The 9,888-nt window shown below is 41.4% G+C and overlaps 1 long non-coding RNA gene across 1 annotated transcript; it reads right to left on the reverse strand.

Moving 5' to 3' along the window:
* Positions 1–4,703: 4,703 nt before the first annotated feature.
* LOC117083980 lies at positions 4,704–9,662 on the reverse strand. The gene is made up of 4 exons (XR_004437275.1): positions 8,783–9,662; positions 7,747–7,892; positions 5,965–6,129; positions 4,704–4,838 (listed from the first exon to the last, which is right to left on the reverse strand). It is a non-coding gene; the product is annotated as an uncharacterized LOC117083980 (long non-coding RNA).
* Between the last annotated feature and the right edge of the window lie 226 nt (positions 9,663–9,888).

Below are 9,888 nucleotides of genomic sequence, written 5' to 3' on the forward strand. Positions count from 1 at the left end.
TATGTTGATGCTAGGTCAAGTAAGATAAGAACTGAAAAAATAAAGGGACAGCACTAGGATGAATGTATTTGTCCTATCAATTATTATAAAACTAAAATCTAAATACTAACACAGAAATCTAAATACTAAAATCATTTGTGAATAAACAAAGATACTGAAACTGGATGAATTAAAACTCAGCTCTGTACGTTATATAAGAGACACACCTAAAACAAATTGATTCAAAAAGTTTTAAAATAAAAGATGGGCAAAAACACACCAGGCAAATATAAACACCAATAAAGCCAAGATTATGACAAAGTTAAATTCAGAGAAAAGAAACCTATTAAACAAAACAAAGAAGGGGAGTTTAGAATGTTAAGGTGCAGACTTCACAATGACATAACCTCCTATGAGTATATATGCCCTAAGTAACATTGCTACCCCTCAAATGCACCCAGGTGCCCCTGCTTTGGAGCCTTGGCTGTGGTTGCTACCACTGCCTGGAACACTGTCCCCCAGAGCACAAGTAACTCCTTCATTTCCCTGAGACTTTGCTTAAAACCTTATTTTCTCAATGAATCCTACTATGACTTCCATATTTAAAATCGTAACCTATTCTGTCTAATTCTTTGAAACTCTATTTTGCACATTTTGTTCCTGCTTTTCATGGCCCTTGCTGAATGTTCTTTAGTGCCTGTTCTTTCATGGACTGCTTCCAGTTTTTCCTATTTTTCTCTGATGCTTTTTTTTCCCCTTTCACTTCTTTTTGAAGTGCTACCAGCTCATGTTTGATCGGTTGTCTCACTTTTTCTCACGTGAGCTACCTGCAAGAGGTATATGTTAGTAGAATCCAGTTTCCTGGCTGGAAGGAGTTTGACTTATGGTTCAGGATTGAGTGAGTGAATTGTTTTAGCCTTTACTTCTCCCAAGCCAAAAACTAGGCAGCTGGAAGGCTGCTGTCAGTGCGGTCTTCTCTCCATGTTCACTGGCTGACTGCTTCCTGCAAATACATGAATTGTCCGCATCTTCATTCAGCTCTGTTCTCCGCATGCTGCTCCTCTGGTTAGGATCTGGCTTTGTGACCTCCTTCCACAAGCCTTTTAACTTGGAGTGTGCACTAGCCTCATTTGAGATCTGCAACCCCTTCTGCCAGCTTTCCTACTAACCCTCACTGCCTTGATACCACTACCACGTGTTTTGTGTGGTTTCGAGTTTGAGATGTCTCCTTGTTTTGCAAAAGTGGGGTTTTCATTTCTGTTCCTCAGTGTCCTCATTACTGCTGAGTGGTTTCTAAGAGAAAGGAGAAATGCTTATAGTATCCACCCTTCTCAAACCAGAGTTGCCAACTGATTTTCTATAAATTAGGGTTTTACTATTAGCAAAAGCCAAGTTAGGAGTTTCAGCTATTAAAAGGTTTTCAGACTTGGCATAAACATAGTGATTTTTTTTTTCTTTCTAAGACTTGTTTAAAAATATTCTCGTTGTATGAGAGGGACCCACTAAATAACTTCTAGGTCCCCTTCAGCTTGGAAATTCCATGATTCTATGTAACACACCCAACTTACCTCAATGAATGCAGAGAACCCATTATTTTCTAAGGCAAAAGAAAGTGCTTATATATTTTTTAAAAAGAAAAGAAAAGAAAGTTACAGGCTGGGCACGGTGGATCACACCTGTAATCCCAGCACTGTGAGAGGCCAAGGCAGGTGGATCACCTGAGGTCAGGAGTTCAAGACCAGACTGGCCAACATGGTGAAACCCCATCTCTACTAAAAATATAAAAACTAATCGGGCATGGTGCTGGGCACCTGTAATCCCAGCTACTCGGGAGGCTGAGGCAGGAGATTGCTTGAACCCAAAAGACAGGTTGCAGTTAGCCAACATGATACCACTGCATTTCAGCCTGGGTGACACAGTGAGACTCTGTCTCAAAAAAAAAAAAAATAGAAAGTTACAAAATCGTAATTTTCTCCTCCGGAATATGATACAGAGTTCAGTGCTTAAGAAACTCGTTTTGAATAAAATTGACAGTGCTGGTTATTTTCTGTTTGTCCACATCTACCCTCTACCCTTCTCCATCCTCCTCTGTGCCCTAGGAGGCACTGGCCTCTGTGGATGCATCAATAGGCTTCCTTGTCCTCTGGTTCCTGATTGGGTTCAGATAATGGGAGCACTGGCAGGAGACTAGACAGAGGTAAGAGAGTGAGGTCAGAGTATTTGTTCCTTGGCTGTCTCTGTGCTGAGTTATAGCGAGTTGGCCATGTCCCTCAGTGGAAGGCCACAGCTCCAGTCAGGCAGCCTTTTCCATATAGTGGAGTAACTGCTCCTGCCCCTTGCCCTTCAGGCCTAGAATGGTAATGACTCAATTATTACTAGCTTCAGGATGCACCACCATCCCGCATGGTTTCCCTAAACTTTGCTCACACATTTGTGAATAGTCTCTTTTTAAAACTCCACTCAAATTACCAAATTGGAGTATGCCATCTGTTTCCTGCCAGGACTGTGACTGATGCATTGGACATGTTTTGCTGCCCTAAATATATTCCAGCATCTCCATGCAGCACTACACAGTTTCTATAATAGACTTGACTGCCATCCTAAACTCTTCCCAACATGACTCAGATTTTAATGGAGGTAATTCACTATTTGATTTTTCATGTTTGGACAGCCTTCATAAGGCAACTATGACATAATGAAAATAGTTTTAGATGTAAAAATTTAGCTTCTAGTAGGCAATGAATAAAAAGTCTATATGAAGAGCAGCGGTGGTAAAGAGAATTAATATTCTGATTACAAAAATTTCTATTTAAATATAACAGCAATCTTTCTTTAGATCAAATCAATTACAGTCAAGTATTTCGCATCACATTTAAAATGTCTCAGCATATCAAGTAGAAATAAAATGAAGAGAAAAAGAACTTTACATTTTTGCTGAAGACATTTTTATGTTTTCTATTTTGAAATAGAAAACATAAATTTATTTTCATGTATTAAAAGACCTATCTCATCCTCCTGGAAAGAAATATTAGGTTGGTGCAAAAGTTATTGCGGTTTTTGCCATTGAGAGTAATGGCAAAAACCGCAATAACTTTTGCACCAACATAATATGTAAACTGTTTCCATCCTCCCTATAATGTTGAATACAAGTTACAGTAGATAAAATACCATATAGATATTTTGACTATCTTGGGGAAAGTGTGGTTTTATTTCCACTGTGTTTTTGCTGGAAACCTACAACATAATGACCATTTGACATCTGCCAAATAACCAAAGACACAATTTGGCTCACAGTGCCATTTCAGTTTCTTGTCTTAGCAGGGAAGAGGCTAAATGGCTAATGGGTCTTTTCTGTGTCTTCTGTGTATGTAATACATTCCTAGAATAAAGCCATTGAAGTAATAGAATTCCTTTACGAAATTACTCACCTGAGAACTGCTCATTCTAAATTTAGATTTTGATGAATATAGATATTTTAACTATCAGAATATGCACCATTAGTGTCAAGAACTACAAACGGGTTGGAATTTTACCACATGTATGAGCTAATAAGTTAGCCTGTCACAGTTTCACGGTTGTTGACAGAAGACACAAGACTCCTGGGTCAGAGACAAAAGACATTATCACTCGTTGTGTAGCAGTCAGCATGGGCTTCATATTTGTGTCAGTTCTCCTTACTCCCCAAGTCCCATAGGAACAATGTGGAACAGCTCAGGTGGATTCTACACAATCAATAAATTTGCATCATAGCTAAAAAAACTCAGACTTTTAACCCTGGTATTTTCAAGGGACTGTTAGCAAATGTGCTCAACCTGAGGGAAACATTATTTTTCTTGTCCTGGACAGAAAAAAAAAAAAAATCTGCCACTATCTTCAAGGCTGTTGGCTATACAAACATCTTCCAAAAGATATTTAATAATTTTAAACAAAGGGTGTCAGTGCCTTTACTCAGAAGATGGGCAGACACACAAAAGACCCATGTAGAATTATCTCCCAACAATTAGGAGTACCCTTGCCACCAGCACAACTCATGAGCTTTCTCAGCAGAAATATATTCTACAGCCTACACAGGTAGCAGACCTTCGGAGTTACATAACTTAGAACAATTGCTAGATTTCATTTTTATATGTCTTTTAATAATTAAAAAAATTAAGATAGATATAATACAAGCACTTAATATAAAAATAAAAAAACTATTAAGAGTGTAAGCCGTGAAAAGTAGGTGACTTTCCCTGTCTCCCAACCCCCCAGTCTTTCTCCCCAGAGTAAACAAGCTTATTCTGAATGTCCTGGATATACATACTACTTATATATAAATGTTGCATATGATATAGATTTCATACATGTTGGGGCCGCGGTATGTGTATGTATACTCATGTCTTCCCCCTACCTGAAATTCTTGTCCTGGCCGGGCGCGGTGGCTCAAGCCTGTAATCCCAGCACTTTGGGAGGCGAGACGGGCGGATCACGAGGTCAGGAGATCGAGACCATCCTGGCTAACACGGTGAAACCCGTCTCTACTAAAATATACAAAAAATAGCCGGGCGAGATGGCGGGCGCCTGTAGTCCCAGCTACTCGGGAGGCTGAGGCGAGAGAATGGCGTAAACTGGGAGGCGGAGCTTGCAGTGAGCTGAGATCCGGCCACTGCACTCCAGCCTGGGCGACAGAGCGAGACTCCGTCTCAAAAAAAAAAAAAAAAAAAAAAAAAAAAAAAAAATCTTGTCCTACACACATCTCCACCCTCCAGAAGCAATAATATTAAAGCAGGTGAAAAATCTAAAACAAGAAGCACTTCAATTTCATCCAGTGGCTTTCGGAATTCTTGCATTTCTTCATTTATTCCCATCTGGTGACCATCCTGGAAGACTTAAGGATAGTTATATCATGATCCTTGCCCTCACTGAGCTCACACCTGTGTTGGGGAGTAAGGCATCTACACACATAAATACAAGATAAAGAATGATTAGCACAGGTAATCAGAGGAGGGATAAACTACTTAAAGCTAGAGGGTCTCGTGAGAGGATTTATGGCAGATGTGGTATGTGAGCTAGTCTGATGAAAGAAGATGTGGTCCTGTGGCATGTGTGAGTTAGGCAGCAGGTGGAAAGTGGAATAGACAGGCATTCCAGGAAGAAGGAAGACATGAGCAGATGTACAGAGGCAGGAAAGCATGGTGTGGACTAAGGACACAAGGAACAGTCCATGGAGCTGGGGCAGAAGGATGATGAGGAAAGGAGGGAGGGAGGGGTCATTCATGCAAAAGGGCCTCAAACGCAATGTTACTGCCAGTTATGTTTTTCTTGGGAATATGTGTAGCAACATGATCTTCTTTGGTCCTAATGCAAAAGAACAAGGATACTGAGCCCACATGTAACAGCCTAAGCATCATTTAGGACACTCATTGCCAGAATCCATATCCTCAAGCACAGACTGCAAAACATTCGGAGCTAAATTTGAGTACCAGAACCCTCTGTGATGTCAAATGCTAGTCGTCTGAACTCTAATCACCCTGAACAACACTTCAAGTCCTCATTCACATATCCTAGACTTAAATAAAAATCCCTCCATCTGGCCATATAACCTATAGATGTTACACTGACTGCTACTTAAGTATTCTCTAGTAAACACAAGTTCATGGCTGAAGATGAATTGTGATTTTTATAAAGTAAATATAGTCCTTTATATATATGATGAAGTAAACAATGGTAATGTTTTAAAGGTCTTTGACTTAATCCGTCGTTATAGTTTTGGTTTCTTTAGTTCGTATAATTTGGTAAGCTCTGGTATCTTTTTTTTTTTTTTTGAGACGGAGTCTCGCTCTTTTACCAGACTGGAGTGCGGTGGTGCGATCTTGGCTCACTGCGACCTCCGCCTCCTGGGTTCCAGCAATTATCCTGCCTCAGCCTCCTGAGTAGCTGGGACTACAGACGCACACCCACCACACCCAGCTAATTTTTTGTATTTTAACAAAGACGGGATTTTACCATGTTGGCCAGGATGGTCTCGATCTCCTGACCTCATGATCTGCCCGCCTCGGCCTCCCAAAGTGCTGGGATTACAGGTGTGAGCCACTGTGCCCGACCCAGCTCTGGTGTCTTCTCTTTGAGTGGTCCAGTGTGTCAGATGTTAGCATTTTTATATGGTGAATCCTTAATAAACAAGTAAACAAACAAAAATAAACAAAAAACAGAGTTGTCCTAGTGTGGGTTTCCCGAGAAGCAGACCCTGAGACAACGATTCGCGTGCAAGCTGTTTATTTGAAGGGAAAGCCCAGGAGGCATAGGTAAGGGAGTGAAGAAGGAAGACAGAAAGGAAGGCAGCCAGTGAAGGGTATGTTGTCAAGAAGGCTGCTACTGTGGTTGACTCCAGCAACCAGTATAGGAGATACCTGCACATCAGTGTCAGTGAGGGAGCTGGTTGAGGACCACTGGCCAAGGGAGGTTAATTTTCTGGCACTTCTGGTGGCCATTTCTGTGAGTAGCAAGGACTCTTGCCACCAGAAGAGCCCTCAGGCAAGGAGATGCACATACTGGCAGTTGACATCAGGTTAGGTGGAGAGTCCAGGGAGGATAAGAGGGGCTTCTGGCAGCATCTGCCACAAAGATCATTTCAGGGCCAAGGGAGTCTTTTGGCTCATATTTCACATTCACAAGTTGAAGTTGAAACACCATCTCTGAGGGTACAGAAGTAGTTACAGAGATATACAGAGAGGACTGAAAGAAGACATCCTTCAAAGTAACTTTAAACTTGTGTCTCATTAACAGACCACAGTAGTAGTAATTATACACAACGAATTTAATATTTCTCACAAAGCCTTTCTTCATCTTGCAATTCATATAATATATTGTCTTATATTTTTGTGTTTAACAGGCGTACTTTGTTAAATGTGGGTGTTGAAAGTATTTGGCACTTAAATTTTTTATAACCCTGAACTGACATTTCTTTATTTTTTAAATATATTGGGAGTCTCAAAAACTGAAAACACCTGGTCTCTCTCACCACTAAAAAGGCCCCGTTTAGCTTGGTGCAGTGGCTCAGGCCTATAATCCCAGCACTTTGGGAGGCCAAGGCAGGCCAATCCTTGAGTCCAGGAATTTGAAACCAGCCTGGGCAAAATGGTGAGAATCTGTCTCTACAAATAAATAAATAAAAGTTAGCCAGGCAGGCGTGGTGGTGCATGCCTGCAGTCCCAGCTAGCAGGAAGGCTGTGGTGGGAGGATCAATTGAGCCTGGGAGATGGAGGCTGAAGCGAGCTGTGTTCACACCACTGCACTCCAGCCTGGGTGACAGAGTGAGACCCTGCCTCAGAAAAACAAAAGGCCGGGTCCGGTGGCTCACACCTGTAATTCCAGCATTGTGGGAGGCCAAAGTGGGCGGATCACCTGAGGTCAGGAGTTCAAGACCAGGCTGGCCAACATGGTGAAACCCCGTCTCCACTAAAAATACAAAAATTAGCCGGGCTTGGGGGCACTTGCCTGTAATCCCAGCTACTCAGGAGGCTGAGGCAAGAGAATCACTTGAACCTGGGAAGCAGAGGCTGCAACAAGCCGAGATGGCGCCCCTGCACTCCAGCCTAGGTGACAGAGCAAGACTCCGTCTCAAAACAAACGAACAAGCAAACAAACAAACGCCCCATTAAAAACAATAGGATCATGGAGAATTAGGGACAACATTTAGAAGAAAAATAAAAGAGCCCAAGAGACGGTGTCAGGGCATTTTGTTTTCACCTATTAGATAAAGAAGCAGTAGGGTGGTGCACATCATACCTGCGCAGAGCTGTTTCTTCTTGAGCTTCACAGCACTTTGTGTACAGGAATGGAGAATGATACCCAGAAACTCCACTTTGTAGAACTAAGCAGATTGTGCCAGTTGATCCATGAACCTCTCTCAAATCTTGCTTTTTACCTCTTGTCTTAAAGAAAACAATTTATGAGGCAAAAAGTAACCATTGTTGGAGGATAAATCAGAAAGTGGTCATTTTCCCTTTTAGAACTAGTGGGATTTACTACCTGTTCTGAATACAGTATAAGAATATAATGGGCAGCAATGAATGAGTAATCATAAAAATATCCAAAGTAGAATTCCATCAAGTTTTAAAAATTGTTTCCTTCATAAAGCATAAAGAAAATGTGCCTATTTATCTTCAAATACAAGCAGATTAAGTTGAGATACATTGTTTAATTGAACTGTAAGTTTAAAATTCTTAATGAGATCATCTTGTGAAAACCCAAACTCTACATTATTCCTCCTGAAAATCTGCCTTCTCCAGACTGAAATGTATAAATGGTCGTTGACTAACCAGGCTATAAACTACTCATTTATAAGGATGACCTTCGAACTTGCATTACAATTGAAGAGATGAATAATTTTCACAAGTAATAAATAGATATTTTTGTTGAAATTATGCAATTTATATTAATCCTCTTGATCACAATTTACAAAGAGTTAAGAAGGGAAGTTTTTTTGAGATGTTTTTATGGTGTTAATAAAAATAATACAAATTGGAAAATTTTGATTATAATTACCCCTATTAAAGCAAGTGTCATTTTACTGCGATTTTTAGTCTTCAGAATCAAGCAATAAATGCATGTAATATTGACTATTCAATCTGCTCAATGGGATATAGATGGGATATTGTGACATATCTTTTTTCTACCTATTTGTGAAAAATGAAATGTTTAGTAAGTATTTTTTAAAGGTAAAAATACTTTAACTCACAAGTAGCCAGAGAGTAGCTAGAGGTTTGTGAAACGGTGGTCAAGGGCCTGATTCCCAGCACTCACTGGGCAGGAAGTTACATACCTGGTGTACAATGAGACAAGTCGTCTCTACAGGAGTTTGCAGTTGCACAACAGCGCCATCAAGTGAAGGGGTGAGAAAGGTGACTCTCAACAACTATTAATTTTTCAGGTAGGTGCCACTCCTGTTGAACAAATTGCTCCCAGATATAGCAGCCTAAAACCACAGAGTCATTATGTCACTCAGTTTCTGACAGTCAGGAATGTGGGAGTGGCTTAGCTGAGTGGTTCTGGCTCAGAATCGATCCTGAGGTTGTGGTCAAGATGTCATCTGCAGTCATCTGAAGGCTTGACTCAGGCTGGATGGTCTGCCTCTATGGTGGCTCCCTCACATGACTGCAGGCAGTTTCGGTTCCTCACCGGGTAGATCTCTCCACTGGGCTGCTCACCCGTCCTCAGGACACAGCATGGGCTTCCTGCAGAGGGAGGGCTCAGAGACAGAGAGAGCAAGCAGGAAGCTGTAATACCCATGAATCACCTACTCTCCCGTGTCACACACCATCATTTCTGTGTTGTTCTAGCTCTTAGAAGCATGTCACTAGGTCCAGCCCACATTCCAGGGGAGAGGAATCAGGCTTCATCCTTTGAAAGGAGTGTCAAAGAATTTCACATTTTAAATCACCGCAGTGCAGCCAGCCCAGAGATCAGATGACTCAGAGAGTTTGCCCTCACTAGATCTAGAGGGCTCCCATCTATACCCTTGCTAGGCGTTTACAGTGCATTCCTAGCGCTAATGTTTAAGACATAGATCCGAATGCCACACAACTAAAATCAGTTGAAGAATCAATTTGTGATGAAAATACAGACAATTCTGGCTAGGTGCAGTGGTTCTCACCTGTAATCCCAGCACTTTGGGAGGCCGAGTCAGGCAGATCATGAGGTCAGGAGATCGAGACCATCCTGGCCAACATAGTGAAACTCCGTCTTTACTAAAATACAAAAATTAGCCAGGGGTGGTGGTGCATGCCTGTAATCCCAGCTACTCAGGAGGCTGAGGTAGGAGAGTCCCTTGAACCAGGGAGTCGGAGGTTGCAGTGAGCTGAGATCACATCACAGCACTTCAGCCTGGTGACAGAGTGAGACTCCATTTCAAAAGAAAAAGAAAAAGAA

Source organism: Trachypithecus francoisi, unplaced genomic scaffold, assembly GCF_009764315.1.
Source record: "Trachypithecus francoisi isolate TF-2019V2 unplaced genomic scaffold, Tfra_2.0 Lachesis_group0, whole genome shotgun sequence".
Classification (NCBI taxonomy): Eukaryota; Metazoa; Chordata; class Mammalia; order Primates; family Cercopithecidae; genus Trachypithecus; species Trachypithecus francoisi.